Raw genomic sequence first — 19,026 nt, 5'->3', positions numbered from 1 at the left:
CTGATGTAATGATAAAAAAAAAAAAGTAATGTTCATCTCATATTCATATTTCAGAGAGAATTTGATGCATAAAAGTGTTGAGCTGAGTCATGTTAGAAATAGTTTGCTCAACTTTCTGGTCTCAAGCTGTGGTTGACAGCTTGTTCTCCTCTCAAAGTCCTTTCTTTCCTTTTTCTTGGGCCTAGAGCACCCCAAGTCTCCCCTATAGCCAGGTATGGCATGTAATCAATGGAATGGAAGCAGAAAGGGTGTGTGCACATCCCTATGGCCTGAACACGGGCATGCCTGCAGCCCTTCTTCAACAAATAAGGCAACTCTCAGGAATGCCAGAACAGCAAGATGGAAGGAACCTATATCTCAGAATGACCTCACAGAGCAGTTATCCTGCCAACTGGGTTGGCCAGACTATTAGTGGAGAGAGAAATTTCCATTTTCTCGAAGCTACTGTATCTTTTTTTATAACAATCTAGCCTTCACTCTAACCAATACACAAGATGAAGAGTTTGAGTCCCAGATAGGGGAAATTTCTTCTTGTTCAACGTCACACAGTAAGGAAGCAGCAGAGTCAGAAATTTAACCAGTGCCTACGAATATTCATTGCGTTGTACGCTTTCCCTTGCTTAATTGATAAATACGTAGTCTAATCTCTGCCAGAGTAAACCTCACTCAAGCTAGATGTTTCTATACTCGTTTCTTTGGTACAGGGCCCAAGTTACCATTTCCTTGGCCAAAGAGACCCAATACTGTCCTGAGGTTCAGTTTATACTATGAAATTAGTTATTCTATGCTATGGTCTGAATATTTGTGCTCTCCTCCCCAAATTCTTACATTGCAATTCTAACCCCCAAGGTGATGGTGACAGGAAGTGGGGCTTCTGGGAGGTGATTAGGTTACGAGAGCAGAGCCCTCATAAATGGGATTGGTACCCTTATGAAAGAGACCAGGGAGCTTGCTTGTCCCTTCCACCACGTGAAGACACAGAGAGAAGTCGGCAGTCTGCCACCAGGAGAGGGCCTTCACCAGAACCCAACTATGCCGGCACTTTGATCTTGGATTTGGCAGCCTCCGGAACTGTGAGGAATAAATGTCTGTTACTTACAAGCAGTCTGTAGTATTTTGTTATGGCAGCCCGAAGGGACTAAGACATTCCCATAGCCTTTGTATTTGCCTTTATCGTGGGCCTTTAATCACAGTTCCATGTTTAAAATGTATGTTTTTCATGCTGGACTGTTAGCTTCTGAAGGTCAGGGACATATTTTATTGATCCTTGTTTCCCCTGTGTTTTGTACATAACAGGGGCTTTATAAAGGTTCTTTGAGGGCTAACTGAATGACTAAATGAGGGAGGGAATAGATATTTGACAATGAGAACAAAATGTGGCTAAACTTCAAGTTGCTCTCCAAGGAAAATTTAGGAAGTAACTTTCACGTATGTAAACACACACCAACAGGCAGGGACAGGGTCAAGGCCTAAGGCCTCCAGTGTGCAGATAGTATTACTTAACAAATACTATAAGGTTAAACAGTAGCTAAACTAGCTTAACTGTGGTGTCCGAATGATTAGTTTATGCAGCTTCACAACACCAACATGAAGAGCAGCTCGTTTATTTTTCATCCGTACTGGCAGCAACAGCACCTGTGTCTTGGGACAGAGCTCTCACGTGAGCAGTGAATGACACTCACTTGGTAAAAGCACATGTTTCTGGAAACTCTGCTCTTCTGGATTTCACACTGTACCCAGATACTGGCAGCCAATCGTTTTTTTGTTTTGGTTTTAAACTAAAAATATAACTGCCCTGGTGGTGATAAGGTAAGAATTGTATAGTCCAGGGCTTCCCTGGTGGCGCAGTGGTTGAGAGTCCGCCTGCCGATGCAGGGGACACGGGTTCGTGCCCCGGTCCGGGAAGATCCCACATGCCGCGGAGCAGCTGGGCCCGTGAGCCATGGCCGCTGAGCCTGCGCGTCCGGAGCCTGTGCTCCGCAACGGGAGAGGCCACAACAGCGAGAGGCCGGTGTAGTGCAAAAAAAAAAAAAAAAAAAAGGTATAGTCTAAATGGTATAACTCACTTCTAATTTTCATCATAGTACAAAGTCTGAGACAGACCTGGGTCTGAATCCAGTCTCTCCTACTCAAAAGTTGTATGATTTGGGGCAAGTTTCATAACCTGTCTGAGCCTCATTTTCCTCATTTGGAAAGGAGAGATAATACCAGTCTGCAGTGAACTGGTAAATGTTTAACAAATGGCTCTCAGGGGAAAAAAAAAAACCCTGGTTTTAGCGTTTGCTAATTTTCATGGTGTAATTATTACGACAGTGGCCTGTTTCATGCTGCCAATGTGATGTCCCTGAACACAGGGGAAGAGATGGACAGTTGAGTACAATATGATAAAGTATTTCCACCATACAGTAGATGTCATCACCTCTAGGGCCTAGATGACAGTCAGACAGTGACTGATAATAAAAAATTAGGAAGTGATGAATTTTAAGTACTTATTACCTTTGGTTTTAATATATATTTAGATATAACATATAATATTTATATAATTTGATTTTTAATAATGGCTGAATATAGACACCAGCTCATCAAATTCCTGAAAATTTAACAATTGTCCCTTGTGAGCTGCATACCAGTTTCCAGCACACAACTGCCCAGCTCCAGCTCTTGGATTTCATAAACAACACTGCAACAAACAGATTTCTCTATCGTACCTACCCACATCACAGGATGTATGACTGGCATGTGACCCAGTACTCTGCCAGATTGTTCTCCAGAATGGCCATAGCAGCTTACCTTCCTTCCCATCAGCAGTGCCCGAGGGCTTCCCCCTCGCAAGGTGCATCACTGCAGGGTGAGTAAAATGAGAATGGACACTGCTGCAACTTCATGCAGCTTTCCAAGAAACAGCCAAGCATCTGTCCTGGAACATGGACCCATCTTATACGCATAGTGCTTAGTGATAAAAAGTAAAAGCAGAAGGAGATCTATAGCACAATACTATTCATTTCAGTACATACAAAACAGCAGACTTTCTTTTCAAGAACAGACAAATAAAAAATGCACATCAGATATGTTTGAACTGTTGCCGGTGGAGGGCAGGGATTCACTATGTCAGCAATATTTATTGGGCATTATATGGGATTGTGTATCTACAAGCATCCGACATGGTACTTGCCACTTGCTCTCTTCCCTCACCCTGGCCGGCAAAAGCTATGCTGATTTTATGAGCCACGTCCTTTAATGAGCTGTGCAAGGTTGCACAATTAAAAAATTTTTCCAGAAAAATACATGGATCCTGTGTTTACTGTATTTCCACAGTTAAGCAATATTTTCAATATAGGAGGGACACATGGCAATCATCAAAGCGTAACAACATCATGGCCCATTTGTCTCTATGTGGCCGGCATTCATTTTAACAATGTCCGAGCAACAAGCAATTTCAACTCTGTCTTATGTATATTATCCCACTTAATCTTCCCAGAAAAGATTTGAAGCTCAGAGAAGCCACATTTTGCCCAAGATGAAACAGCTAGCAAGAACAAGGGCCGCAGCTGTCTAGCTAATACAGGAGTGACCAGGTCCCCTGCCAGGGAGAACAAGAAGGCCCCTGTGGACTTTGCTGGTAAGTGTGGGACCACTGGGCTGCACCCTACATATCGATTACACTCTCTGTTCCAAGGCAGGAAGCAAATATAACAGCAATGATTAACTTACAAGTGTGAATTATTTGATATTGAAGTAAAGGTAAAGCTGGTAAGGACCTTGGAGGTTAAAAAAAAAACACCCCCACACAACAACCACTTTGCCTTTATTCACATGATTGGAATAACAAGGCTTAGAAAATTCAACTTTTCTAATTTGCCCAAGGTCATACAGAAAATTGTCCACATAGCCAGGAGTTTCCTAACTCTTTCCTAACCCAGTTTCCTAACTCTTAGACTAAGTGTGATTTAATAGAATCAGATAGATGGGAAATCCTAGAAATCTACAGGGTGATTGATTAGCTAGCTATAAAGCCTAGACAAGCTGCTGGATGTTCCCAAGCCACTGTTTCCTCAGTCATAAAAGGGGTGACACCTCATATGCTCACATGACTCATACAGCTGTTGGCAAAGATCATTCATCCATCCATTTATGTATTCCATCAACAAGAGGCACCTTCTCTGTGCCATGCACTGTTGTAGGCACAAGGATGCACTAGTGAGTATATCGAAATCCCTGCACTTGTCGAGCTTACATTCTAGTAAACGTATTAAAAAAATACTAAGAGTAAGGAGAGTGATGGAGAAGGTTAAGGAGGCCAGATATAAGATATGAACAGAGACCTAAGTGAAATGAGGGAGCAAGTCGTTCCAAAGTCTGGAGGTAGAACATTCTAAGGAGACCAGCAAGAAAAAGGCTCCAAAGAGAGTCATAAACCTGGCTTGTTCCCAGCCTCCATGCAACTGAGGGTGACCATGCAACCTGATCCTGGCCAATGAGACTGGAGAACACATTTGCTGAAGAATATCGAGAAAAGCTGCCTCCAGATTAAAGAAGGGCCCTCTTTCCCACTCAATCTCTTTCTTTTCTTCCTGTCTTGAACACAGTTATGTGAAGACACGATGGCCAGAGCTGCGAAAAGCCATATTGCATATATAAGGCAACAAGCAACTTCTCTACTCTCCTCCAAACAGAACCAAAGATTGGAGCCAGGAGTGTGAGATGCTTAAAGCTCTCTCCTAAACTGAGCACAGAGAGGTCAAGTAACTTGCCCAACATCACACAGCTTGTATGATGTAGAGCCAAGACTTGAACCCAAGTATTTTATCCCCAAATGGCTGCTTTTATTTTTTCCACTGCATCCTTTTCCTTGGCTACAGTCCTCCTCTCAGCCCTTTTCTCTTCCTACACTCTTCCTAGGCAGTCATACCCAGGACCAAGCTGTCAACCATCACTTCTAGGAAAGAATTCAAAATCTACATTTTTAGTCCCGGGCTCTCTAATGAGAGCCAATCCCTCACCCTCAAATTTCTGCTAGATGGTCCCATCAGCTGTCTTATTTCAAGTTCCTTGTGCCTACAACTGAGCACATTTCCCCCTGTAGTGCCTTCCAACTACGTGTCCTCTCCTTGACTTAGTTCATTTTAGGTAATGAAAGCTCAGTCCTCCCAGTCACCACGAGGTGTTGAGGACAGAACATGGGTTTTGAAATCCAACAGGCTTGGGTTGGAATTGACCAGCCTTCAGCTGCAGAATCCTTGGGAGGGCTAAAGAAATAGATACGGCATGAGCTTCCAGAAGCAATAACCAAAGCCACACTGTCAACCTGAGCTGCCAAGGGAGCTGGCAGCTCCAGAGCCTCAGTTGCCACTGTCCTGGTCGGGGAAACCAGCATAATCAGGAAGCAGCCACTGCAGCTCCAGCCCCACAGCCTGTCTGCTGCAATTCACTCTGCAGAATAGGAGCCCTTCTCCTTATCTCATCCTGAAACTGTATCCTCTTTCCATCAAATCAGTGGTACTCTGTAGCAGCCAATTCCACTGTCTTTCTAGTTACCATTTTCCTCATGCCTCTGTAGTGCCAGAAATATTATACCAGGAGTATGTCCCCTGTCACCGGTATCCCATCCCAATTCACGGCCAGTGTCAGTTTTCCCAACTTCTCCCTCCACCCGTTCCTGCCGTCGTTCCTTCCTTCCTTACAAACTTTCAACAGGCAACTCCCCATCTCAGAGTCTGTCTGCAGGGATCTTAGTCTGAGGCAGTTGGTACTGGAAGTGGTCCTGGGAAGCCGACTCTGAAATGGGATTTCCCTTAGACATAAAAAAAAGAATGAAATAATGCCATTTGCAGAAACGTAGATGGACCTAGAGATTATCATATTAAATGAAGTAAACCAGACAGAGAAAGACAAATATCATAGGATATCACCTATATGTGGAATCAAAAAAATGATACGAAGAAACTTATTTACAGAACAGAAACAGACTCACAGACGTAGAAAACAAACTTATGGTTACCAAAGGGGAAAGGGGGGTGGGGTGGAGGGGAGGGATAAACTAGGCGTTTGGGATTAGCAGATACAAACTACTATATGTGAAATGAACAACAAGGACCTATTGTATAGCAGAGGGAACTACATTCAATATCTTGTAATAAACTATAATGGAAAAGAATCTGAAAAAATACATACATAACTGAATCACTTTGCTGTGCACCAGAAACTCACACAACATTTTAAATCAACTGGACATCAATTTAAAATAAAATAAAATGGGATTTTAGAGATGGACCACTTGCTGTCCAGCTGGCAGTGAGGACCCCTTCACTGGTGGTAGGGGGAGGATGACAGCCCTTGACATATTGTGGTGGAGTTGTAGTTGGAGGGAGTGAATAATTAAAATAGCAAGAAAGCGGTGGTTCTGGAGTTTGAAACTCGGTCCCTGTGACTCTGAAGCCTGTGTTTCTTTTTTTTTTTCTTTTTTTATGACAAATTGTATTCCCGAGTGGCTCTAGTAGTACCAGAGACATCGATGTAGAGTGTAAATATTGTTTCAGGTAAAGTGAAAATGGATAAAAGCGATATTTCTAGTTAATATATTTTTAGATAATGTGATTTTAAATATGAGTTAAAATGTAATAAATATTAATGAACTTATTTACAAGACAGAAACAGACTCACAGACATAGAAAACAAACCTACGATTACCAAAGGGGAAAGGAGAGGGGAATAAATTAGGTGAAACAACAAGGTCCTACTGTATAGCACAGGGCACTATATACTCAGTATCTTGTAATAACTATAATGGAAAAGAAAAAATGTAATAAATATTAAAAATAGATGTCTTACTATTTTATCTATTTTGAAAGGTTTATATATTCGGAATTACAGGGGAGGTTTTTTGTTTTGTTTTTTAAGGAGAACTACTTTATTTTGAGTAGTAAACAAAACTCCATTTATAACATAATAAAAAAATCTTCCATCAGTTTCTTCAGTTAGTCCAAAGAATAAAACCTCTGACTTAGAGTTTACATTTAACCTTAAATATTCTGAAATCCATCCGTGTCAACTTTGGAATTTTAGTCTTGCCTGATACTATGAAATAGGGCAAACCTTGATCAATGGGCAAATTCCTAATTTTTGCCATTCAGCCACTTTTCTGGATCTTGCTCTGTGATTCCGTACATTCCAGAGTGTTCAATGGATTCGTAATGAATTTCCAAGATGAAGGGGAATTTCTTGCTCATTGTTTGCATGAAACCTTGGCTTGTGTTCATCTTTTTAAAGAAAAAATATGCTCCAAAAATGCCCACAAGTTCAGCTAGTAAAACTCCTTTAAAGATCTTCTTCTTCTTTTTTTTTTACTTCTATGAAGTATTTTTTAAACATATTTATTGGAGTATAATTGCTCTACAGTGGTGCATTAGCTTCTGCTGTATAACAAAGTGAATCAGCTATATGTATACACATATCCCCATATCTCCTCCCTCTTGTGTCTCTCTCCTACCCTCCCTATCCCACCGCTCTAGGTGGTCACAAAGCACCAAGCTGATCGCCCTGTGCTATGCGGCTGCTTCCCACCAGGCATCCATTCTACATTTGGTAGTGTATATATGTCCATGCCACTCTCTCACCTCGTCCCAGCCCTCCCACCCACCCCTCCCCCTCCCCATGTCCTCAACTCCATTCTCTATGTCTACATCTTTATTCCTGTCCTGCCACTAGGTTCTTCAGAACCTTTTTTTTTTTTTTTAGATTCCATATATATGTGTTAGCCTACGGTATTTGTCTTTCTCTTTCTGACTTACTTCACTCAGTATGACAGACTCTAGGTCTGTCCACCTCACTACAAATAACTCAATTTCGTTTCTTTTTATGGCTGAGTAATATTCCATTGTATACATGTGCCACATCTTCTTTATCCATTCCTCTGTCGATGGACACTTAGGTTGCTTCCATGTCCTGGCTTTTGTAAATAGTGTCTTGGTGCTCCAGCCGGGTGTCAGGCCTGAGCCTCTGAGGTGGGAGAGGCGAGTTCAGGACATTGGTGCACCAGAGACCTCCCAGCCCCACGTAATATCAATCGGCGAGAGCTCTCCCAGAGATCTCCATCTCAACGCTATGACCCAGTTCCACTCAACGACCAGCAAGCTCCAGTGCTGGACACCTTATGCCAAACAACTAGCAAGACATGAACACAACCCCACCCATTAGCAGAGAGGCTGTGTTTCTATTTCAGTGTTAAACATCAACTGTGTGACTTTGGCTGAATCACCTAACCCCTCTTCTAGCTCTGAAATTCTACAGCTCTACCTTGAGGGAACGTATTACCCGATGAGCTATAATGGCACAATCCAGTAATGTCTTAACTAGTGCCAAGTATCTGGTTCTCTTTCTTTCCAGTGTTTGTTTCCAGGGAGGATAAGCACGGTTCTGCTCAGCCATCATACTGTTTAGGTTCCCTGTTTCTCATCCTGCTAATGGGAGATAGTGGATGATTTGTCCTGAAGCATGTAGTTCATTTAACAGCTCAAATCCTCTTCCTCCTTTACCCTGCTTCCCCCAGTTACCACGTTGTTCTGTGCTTCATTATAAAACACATCCTTCTTTCCACTATATTGACCCCAAGTATTTCATCAATTCACTTGTGTCACTGAAAGCCAAGTGTTTATTCAGGCTGGCTACAAACAAAGGCTACTCTGTGAGGTGGTGACTGCAGTCAAGCTGACCAGATTACCTTTCACAAGATGGGTTGCTTTTTATTTGTGAAATGGCAGTATCTTTTGTAGACATGATACGTCGGTGGTACATAATTGCACCAACCTAACAAATAGTCTGTGGTCATCTTGATCTGTATTTATTCCTAGTTTTGTCCATCTTTTGTCACTGTATTTACAGAGTTGTACTATTGTGTAGTTATAATTTTATATTTTGTTTATTTGACCTACTTCAAGGGTTTTTCCATTCTGTTAACCTGGACTTCAGTGTTTTAATTGTCGCTTTATATTAGCAAGAATTTACTGGTTCACTCAACAAACATTTACTTAATAACTACTTAAGTATTCCTTTGTGGATTTCTCCCAGTTTTTATTATTGTAAATAATGTGATAAATGTCTATGTGTACATACCTCTCTTGATCTTCTGGTTTATTTTCTTAGGATAAATTCCCCAAAGTGGGGTCATTAGGATGAACATTTTTGTAGCTCTTAAAGCTAACAGCCAACCACGTGTGACTACATCACTGACTCTATTTTTTCATGCTCCCAGTCATTCAGGAGATAAAATCCCTACATTTTGTAAACGCAGGAACCCCACCCCACCCCCAAACTGGCTTTTGCCTGTCCCTCTCCCTCATTTCTCAACACTCCTCAATTTTGCATTTCCCTCGCTTCCACCCATACAAAATGTACATAGATTTTTATGTGCAGGATACCTTGTTTTGAACATATTCCTGCTACCATAGGTGCTGTACTGGAGCAGAATGCTGGACAAATGGCCAAATAGTCATTATAAAACTTTATCCTCTTTGCTCAGAGCTATGGACTCAATTGTGTCTCCCAAAATTCATAGGCTGAAACCACACCCCCAGTGTGATTGTATTTGGAGATGGGCCCTTGAGAGGTGACTACTTTTTTTTTTTTGCGGGCCTCTCACTGCTGTGGCCCCTCCCGTTGCGGATCACGGGCTTCAGACGCGCAGGCTCAGTGGCCATGGCTCACAGGCCCAGCCGCTCTGCGGCATGTGGGATCTTCCCGGACCGGGGCACGAACCCGCGTCTCCTGCATCGGCAGGCGGACTCTCAACCACTGCACCACCAGGGAAGCCCGGTGATTACTTTTTAAAAAAATTTTTTTTATTGGAATGTAATTGCTTTACAATGTTGTATTAGTTTCTGCTGCACAGTGAAGTGAATCAGCTATATGTATACATATATCCCCTCCCTCTTGCATCTCCCTCCCCCCTCATTCCCACCCAGCTAGGTCATCACAGAGCACTGAGTTGAGCTCCCTGTGCTATACAGCAAGTTCCCACTATCTATCTATTTTACACATAGTAGTGTATTTATGTCAAACCTAATCTCCCAATTCATCCAACCCTCCCCTTCCCCCTCTGTGTCCACATGTCCATTCTCTACGTCTGCGTTTCTATTCCTGCCCTGTAATAGGTTCATCTGTACCATTTTTCTAGATTCCACATATATGCATTAATATACGATACTTGTTTTTCTCTTTCTGACTTAGTTCAGTCTGTATGAGCTCATGCAGCTCAATATCAAAAAGGCAAACAACCCCATTAAAAAATAGGTAGAAGACCTAAATAGACATTTCACCAAAGAAGACGTACAGATGGCCAAGAGGCACATGAAAAGCTGCTCAACATCACTACTCATTAGAGAAATGCAAATGAAAACTACAATGAGGTATCACCTCACACCAGTCAGAATGGCCATCATCAAAAAATCTGCAAACCATAAATGCTGGAGAGGGTGTGGAGAAAAGGGAACCCTCTTGCACTGTTGGTGGGAATGTAAATTGATACAGCCTCTGTGGAGAACAGTATAGAAAAGCCTTAAAAAACTAAAAATAGTACTACCGTATGATGGGGCCTTTGGGAGGTGATTACTTTTAGATGAGGTCATGAGGATGGGGTCCTCATAATGGGATAGTGTCCTTATAAGGAGAGAACAAAGATCTCTCCCTGTCTCTCTCTCTCTCTCTCTCTCTCTCTCTCTCTCTCTCTGTCATGTGAGGACACAGCAAGAACACGGTCATCGGTAGAATATAGAGGGCACTCCTGGGGTGCAGAAGAGTCTGTTTCTTGGCCCAGGGGTGATTGCATGGGTGTTCACTTTACAATAATTTATTCAACTCTATATGTACATTTTGTGCTTTGTGTACATAATGTATTTTAAACTGCAAAATGCTTTAAAAACTACCTCAAATCCCAGATATTTTTAAGATGCAATGAAATATGATATTATAGTAAAATGGACAAATTTAACTATCCAAACACACCAGGCATATTCATTATCAGAAATAAGCTTTGATCATTGTCATCCACCTTTCATTAATTCTGGACTTCATCCAGACTGAAGCCCAAGTGGCTTTCAACCAGCACCAGAGACCAGAAATGCTTCAGACTAATTTACATTTCCTTTGGTTTACTCAGAGCTTAATATAATGATGATGCCTCATTATGATAAAAAAGGAATTAAAAACACGAAATTCCAGGGCCCCAGAAAGAGTGCGGAAAAGATTATCTCAAAATAAGAAGTAAAACGAGTGGCCTAGATTCCATCCCTGCTGACCTGGAGGCTGTGATTTACCTGATTTGGTTCTTCACAGTTCTAAGTTCCATAACTGTATTTCATAAGCTTGGTATACTTAGCTATCTTTTGGAGGTATGTGTGTTATAAATAATAGTAGTCAGAAACCTTGTTAGGACTTTGTCGATTTGGTGTTTTGGAGAAGTGTTGAATTTTTTAGAAAATCTATTAGGAAAAATATTCATATAAGCCAATTATTTACATGAATGAAATTTCAGAAAGAATGCTTAAACAAGGTTTCCAAACAGTGTACTGATCTTTAGAAAAGTGAAGAAGGTATACTCCAGGAACAAATTATAATAGCATCAATCCTCTAAAAGCAGTAGGCTATGAATGTTAGCAGATGGTTTGTGGTCATTAGTAATGATTAAAAATCAGCATGGTTTTTCTAGGGAAATTTTTTCTCATTAGTCTTATTTCCATTTTTAAGAGAGTTACTAGGTTCATGGATAAAGAGAATGTCACAGACATACCACATCTCAGTGTTCACAAGGCATGGGTGCTGGTTCCATTAAGCAGTTAATGTTTTTTAAAAGCTGTCAGGTTACTAAAATTGTCTTGCCAACCTCAAAGAACTCAATGCTTCAGCCTGCCCATATAGCACTTGATAAATATCTGGATTAAGAGGAAGAAAACATACTTATCAACTGTACATGTGACCCAGAACTGGACGAAGAGTTTATACCTTGCACTGCAGACTCGCACATAGAAGGATTTAAACATGTTCCAAAAGAGGACTGAAACTGTTGAAAAACAGTAGGTTAGAAAAAGTTCAGCAACACAAGGTCAGCATTGAGACAATCTGACTTGACATCAGTGTAGTTGGAAAAGACCCAAAGTCTTAGCCAAGTGCAGTCTGCATTTGAGCCAACAATGTGATGTGGCCACATGCAAAGCTAACGTGATTATAGGCTGTATTAATACAAGCATAGTGTCCACATCAAGTGGGTGATGTTCTCACAGTGTTCTAGACTCATTAGAGCAGAAATACGCTTCAATCTGGAATGTCTCATTTTGAGAGGGAAATGATAAGCCAAGAAATGAGCAGAGGACAAGTGGGATTACGGGTGATCTGGAAATCAAGCCATGTGAGAAGACCTGAGAATATTTCACCTTAGAGGGAACCTGGGAGCCGTCTTTAAATATTTGGATGGCTATCAGAAGGAGGAAGTTCTTTTCATTGGTTGGTTGGTTGCTTTTCCCACGTGCTGCAAAGGGTAGAATTCAGAGAAATTTCATAGAATGGTAGATTTCAAATTAAGAAAGAATTTCTACAGTTTGGGCCAGTGCAGCATGGAAGGGGCATCCCTGTGAAGTATTGGACACAAGGGATCCAGAAGAGCACATGCACAGGGACTGAGGTAAGAACGAGGGATAATACCTCACGAATGGTAACTGGCAAGGGCTTTAGAACCATACAGACCTGCCATCAATCCTGTCTTTCTATAGTTAATAGCTCTGTGATTTTGAGCACGTTACTTAACCTCTCTGAGCTTTGGTTTCCTTATTTATAAAATGGGAATAGTAACATACTCATCTCACAGGACGTTTTTTTTTTTTTTTTTTTTTGCGGTACGCGGGCCTCTCACTGTTGTGGCCTCTCCCGTTGCGGAGCACAGGCTCCGGACGCGCTGGCTCAGCGGCCATGGCTCACGGGCCCAGCAGCTCCGCGGCATGTGGGATCTTCCCGGACCGGGGCACGTACCCGCATCCGCTGCATCGGCAGGCGGACTCTCAACCACTGTGCCACCAGGGAAGCCCCGGGACTTTTTTTTAAATTGAAATGTAGTTGATTTACAATGTTGTGTTAATTTCTGTTGCACAGCAAAGTGATTTTTATATATATATATAATACATACATATATTATTTTTTTAATATTCTTTTCCATTATGTTTCATCACCGAATATTGAATATAGGTCCCTGTGCTATACAGTAGGACCTTGTTGTATATCCATTTTCTATATAATTCAACAGAACTTTTTTGATGATTAAATAAGACAATGCTCTTATTGATAACCCTTGTGGACTTCAGTGGAATTACTTCAGATCCTCAAACCTGCAAGGCAGAAAGATTTTTATCCCCTGATAAAATCTCCTTTGCCTAGAAAGCACATTTGCCTATGGTGAATTTTTCTATAAAAATTGGGAGTACTTGGCACTTTTACTATCCAAATTAGGCAAAAAAGTTGTGATTTCATGTTATCATCAGCCCCCATTTTTGCCATTTCTGTTCTGAGACAGTAATAGGTTCAAAGCCATCTTTCACACTTACCTCGACCCTCTCCTTGCTGGAATATTTGCTCAGCTGTAGACTCAGGGCAGAATCTTTCTTCATCCATCTCCATAGCCAGGCAAGCTTGGCACATTGCACAACCCCTCGCAGCACAGTACAAGAGCAATGCAGGTGACACCCGGACATGACTTGGTATTGCATGTCATGGAGTAATTAAAATAGGGAGATGTGCTAGGCAGAATCCCAAAGTGGCTCAAGACTCTTGACCCCTGGGGTAAATCCTTGCAGAGTCCCCTTCCCTGGAGTGTGAATAGGATGGGTTTCATTTTGGTTATTAGGTAAAATGAGAAAGAGGTTTGGTGGATACAATGAAGGTCCCAAACCAGCTGTCTTTGAGTTACTCCAAAGGAAGTTTATCCTGAGTGAGTCTGACCATATCAGGTGAACCCTTTAAAGGGACCTGGCACTTCATAAGGAAGAGATTTAAAGTACAAAAGATTCTCCTGCTGGCTTTGAAGAATTAGTCTGCCACATGAGCCGGCCTAGAGAGGGAGCAACATGACAAGGAGCTGAGAGTGGGCCCCAGCCAACAGCCAGCAAGAAAATGGGGGTCTCAACCACACAATCACAAGGGGATGACTCCTGTCAACAACCAGTGAGCTTAGTGTAAGACCCCGAACCTCAGGTGGGACCCCAGCCCAGATGACATCTTGATGCTAGTCTGGTGAGACCCTGACCAGAGAACCCAGTTAACCCGTGTCCAGACTTCTGACCCACAGAAAGTGTGAGATAATAGATGTGTACAGCTTTAAGTCTCTAAATGTGCGGTAATATGTTTCGCAGTAACTACATGCAATGCGAAGTGTGTGCAGGAGTGAGAAGCCCATTTGGCCACCCCTGTCATTTTCTCTTGAGAGCCTGCATTTTCTGTGGCATTGCAGTAAAAACAGTGTCCTTCTTTGCTCAGAAGGGAAGGGAAGTGTAAATTCTGGCAGGGCCTCGTGGAGATATAGCTCCCCAGGTGCTTGGTGAGTAGAAAGAAGTAGATAAGTGGGTTCTATTATCTTCACTATCCTGCCGAGGCCAAGGAGGAGAAGCAGGCTCTGAGGTGTAGACCCACGTACCTCCCTACCAGTGTAGATCTGGAAGCTTCTGGGTCCAGAGCTAAGAAGAGAGGTCCAGACTGAATATGGCTTTAGGAGGCACCTGCATATGGATGGTAATGAATCTGCAGTGGATGTCTCCATTGCCAGAAAGATTGTGGATGGTGAGAACAGAAGATGTGGGAAAGAATCCTGGAAAACACCTACGCTTACATTTAAGAAACAGCCAGAAAAGAGCAGGCTGGCAAAGCCAACTGAAGTGGAGCCGTGCAGGGGCAGGAAGGCAATGGGGAGGGTGTGATGTCACGAGAGCCAAGGAAGAGAGGAGAGAAAAAGGGAGGATCAGAAGAACTAAACACAGCGGAGAGGCAGGTACGATGCAGACCTGAGAAGGGCTTTACTCAACCTAAGGTTGACGAGGTTGTCAGAGATCTTGGCCAGAGCACTTTCAGAGGAGTATTGGGGCAGGAGCCAGAGCGAGGTGATGTGACGGGTAAATACAGTACGGAGTAAGGATGGAGCATCATTCTTTCAAGAACTTTGTCTGGGGCTTCCCTGGTGGCGCAGTGGATAAGAATCCGCCTGCCGATGCAGGGGACATGGGTTTGAGCCCCGGTCCAGGAAGATCCCACATGCAGCGGAGCAACTAAGCCCGTGTGCCACAACTACTGAAGCCCACGTGCCTAGAGCCCGTGCTCCACAACAAGAGAAGCCACCGCAATGAGAATAGCCCGTGCACCGCAACACAAAGAGTAGCCCCCACTCGCCGCAACTAGAGAAAGCCTGTGTGCAGCAACGAAGACCCAATGCAGCCAAAAATAAATAAAATTAAATCTTTAAAAAAAATTAAAAAAAAAAGAACTTTGTGCAGGGTGGGGAGAGACAGGAGGAGGAGGACAGTGAGGGACTGTGGGGGGAGCAAGAATTGGTTTGAATTCTGACGGGAAGGAGTCAATATAGATGGAGAAGCCTCCCACCAAGAAGGACTTCTGTTCCCTAAGCCCAGGTCTTTTACAATATCTGCAAGCCTTTTGAGACGATGGGGGCGAATTTGGGATTGGTAAAGGGATAGGTGGGCTCTAAATTGTTTCTAGAGCCACATTTCTGTTCTTGTGAAGACTTGATTTGTAAGACAGTACAGTTGTTTTTAATTCCTCAAAAAAAAAAAAAACTGGGCTGCAACTTGAATGAAATAAGGTGCTGACCCACTCATCCAACTACATATCTGAAATTTGCTTCTTTGTATCGGAGAGAAGGTCTTCAACTAAGATGGAAATCAAAAGAAAAAAAATAGAAACGTAACATATTTTTCTCTTACGTATTTATAAACTTTCCAGAGCACCTACTGTGTGTAAGGCCCCGGCTGCGTTGGATACTGTAGTTGGAGAGGGGTGGAGAAAGGTTGCAATTCGAGGTTAATAATTTTCCACCCTGTTCTTAGAAACATCTTCAAAGCCATGCTAACAGGTTGGCTCTGGTAGATAAAGTGCCATCAACCCTTGCCTCTGATGTTATTTGGTTCTCAGTCTTCCAGACATTGTTGCACTAATTGGCTTCCCAGAGCTGCTTGCTTGGCTCTGCCAAGGGGTGATTAACAGGCTGTGCTCTTGCGGCTCCCAGCCCTCCCAAGGGGTAGCACGTGAGCTGGAGCCCTTGGAAAGCTGGGGGCCGGAGAGGGTCCTTCCTAAGGCCAGAGCATCCCATGGTTCCGGAGGCCTGAGGCTAAATTCCATGCAAGGCACCCTTGTGCTTTATTTCTTCTCTGCGTTGACCTATCCTGGGAAAGACTTGGGACAAAGTACCGTTGTTTAGCTTGTGGACCCAAGAAACAAACAAAAAGACATGGCTAAGAAGGGAACGGGGCATTCTAAGCTTGGGCTTCTCAAACTATCTGTATAAAGGTTTGTTTTGTTTAATTTCTTGGTGTAGACTCACTTCCTGTCATTGGACCCGTAACACGTTGTTCATGGACATGCCTTGGTTCAAGGACCTGGCTTTGGTCAATTTCTTCTTTTAATAGTGATGCTAATTTGGATGCCTTACCCGTGCCCCGGGGGTTAGGGGTGGTCAACCGTATTTACCTTCAGAGCCCAGCGAGCTCAGGTCAGAGCCTTCATTCCAGAGACTCTGTCTCACCCCCCTTCCAGTGGGTTTCCAGGGAAACAGGCCCCCAGACAAGGATTTGAGTGCTAGGAGATTACTAGGTAATGACCCCAGAAAGAATTGTTAAAAGATTGGGAAAATGAAATGAGGCACGGAAGGAGTCACTAAGAGGGGGCATGAAAAGCAAGTCATCATGGGGGCAACTGGCCTTGGTCCTGCTCGGGGAAGTTCTGAGAAATCGGGGGACACTCACCTCGCAGTCAGTCCACTCAGGGCACAGGGTTTGGTGTTAATGCAGAGCTGCCATGCACAGGTCGAGAGCTGCTGGTGGTAATCCTTCCTCACTTCCTGCCCACAGGCTCTAGTGTGCAGAGCGCTTCCAGGCAAGAACAGGCAGGGAGCTCAGGCTGGAACAGCTGGACAAGGACGGAGTCAGCAGCCTGTGCTGCGCGTGCAGCCTCCAGGTACAGTGCCACAATGCCTGCGTTTTCCTTTTGCTCCGTGCCCATCGCATTGTTTGGAATTATCTATTTCCTTGTTTCTTTCATAAAGTCTAGGACCTAGACTGTGAGCTCCTCTAAGGCAGAGGCTGTTCCCTCGATCTCTGAACCTCATCGTAGGGTGTGGTCTTTAGTACCCAGAAGATGAGGAATGCATAACTCTGACCCCACAACACCCCAGGGTGGGATTGCTCTTATCCTCATTTTATAGATGAAGAGACCGAGGCTCTGACAGTGCTGTGACCTGCACAAGGTTATGTAGCTAACCAGTGGCAGACTCAGATCTCCCAATTCCAAATCCTGGTTCTTCTTTGTCTGATTACAGCTACCTAGAATTTTCATCTCCGTTCCTTACCCCCATGCTACCCTAACATGCACACGCCTACACACACTTTCGACTCCCAATCTGTACATACTTGATACGTTTTTTTTTTTTTGGAAGCAGGCATGGCTTTCTTGACAGAAGAGAAGCCGTTTTTCACCTAAGCCATTTTGTGATCTAAGCCTGGCCACACAGTGCTTGCCCTGGAACAGGTCTCAGTAATTCATGATCTTAAGGGAACAAAAGAATGCAGGAACAAACTGTTACCAGGCAAGAGAAGTAACAACAGCAAAGATAATCTATCCGGGGCGGGGAGGCGGGGGGCTTCCCTGGTGGCGCAGTGGTTGAGAGTCTGCCTGCCGATGCAGGGGGCGCGGGTTCGTGCCCCGGTCCGGGAAGATCCCACATGCCGCGGAGCGGCTGGGCCCGTGAGCCATGGCCGCTGAGCCTGCGCGCGTCCGGAGTCTGTGCTCCGCAACGGGAGAGGCCACAGCAGTGAGAGGCCCGCGTAATGCAAAAAAAAAAAAAAAAAAGATAATGTATCAGTTGTGAAGACTCCCAATCTGTTTCAATGGTATGGTAAAGATTAGCCTGAAGCGCCTAACCCCAGATCAACTGGAACCTAAGAGGTGATGATGTTGACCTTTTCTGACCCTCCTGAGTTTAGTCAACTAAAGCTCTGACTCTGTTGACAGCCCAAGCTCCTTCATGAACATGCATGTACATGAACATGCATGAAGCTTAAAACTTCCCCAATACAGCTGTTTGGAGAGACAGTGCTTTGGGAAAGTTCCCCCGATATTGTCCTCACTTGCTGCAAGTAATAAATCCTTCCTTCTCCTACTCTTTGGCTTGGTTGTGTCTTTTGGCTCGACACCCACCAAGAGGCGAACCCAGTTTTCGGGTAACAAGAATATTCTTGATAGATATTTACAGGTTGCAAACCCGGCCAGGGTCTTTGGAGTTGTCCATCTTGAGGCCGTTCAGGATGGCCCCCAATGGACTTCACAATATAAAAGGAAGGGAAGGAGAGTGGCTTCAGCTCTATCTCCCTCAAGCTCACCGGGAACTGTCCGCTGGAGTCATACCCACCCTGTATCTCCTGAAGGTGTTTTTGATTTCGGTGACTCTTAGCAGGCTCAGCTGTGCCTGTTGACTTTTTTCCTGCAAGGACTTCTTTGTTTTGTTTTGTTTTGTTTTGAATTTTATTTTGTTTATTTTTTATACAGGTTCTTATTAGTTATCTATTTTATACATATCAGTGTATACATGTCAATCCCAATCTCCCAATTCATCCCACCACCACCCCCCTGCTGCCACTTTCCCCCCTTGGTGTCCCTACATTTGTTCTCTACATCTGTGTCTCTATTTCTGCCCTGCAAACTGGTTCATCTGTACCATTTTTCTAGGTTCGACATCTGTGCGTTAATATACGATATTTGGTTTTCTCTTTCTGA

At 43.5% G+C, this 19,026-nt stretch overlaps 1 protein-coding gene across 4 annotated transcripts in view; it reads left to right on the top strand.

The window, feature by feature from the left end:
* The window catches only part of LOC138413865 (WAS protein family homolog 6-like), an 89,162-nt gene that overhangs the window by 61,781 nt on the left and 8,355 nt on the right, over window positions 1-19,026 (top strand). For all 4 annotated transcript variants that reach the window (XR_011246235.1, XR_011246237.1, XR_011246234.1 and 1 more), the window contains 2 exons: window positions 3,479-3,619; window positions 17,106-17,211. The gene's annotated coding sequence lies outside the window, so the exon portion shown is untranslated. The remainder of the gene's footprint in view (window positions 1-3,478; window positions 3,620-17,105; window positions 17,212-19,026) is intronic.

The sequence above is a fragment of the Delphinus delphis genome, chromosome 17, assembly GCF_949987515.2.
Source record: "Delphinus delphis chromosome 17, mDelDel1.2, whole genome shotgun sequence".
NCBI lineage: Eukaryota > Metazoa > Chordata > Mammalia > Artiodactyla > Delphinidae > Delphinus > Delphinus delphis.
The sequence above is the reverse complement of the archived record's forward strand: the minus strand, read 5'-3'. Positions and strand labels throughout refer to the sequence as shown.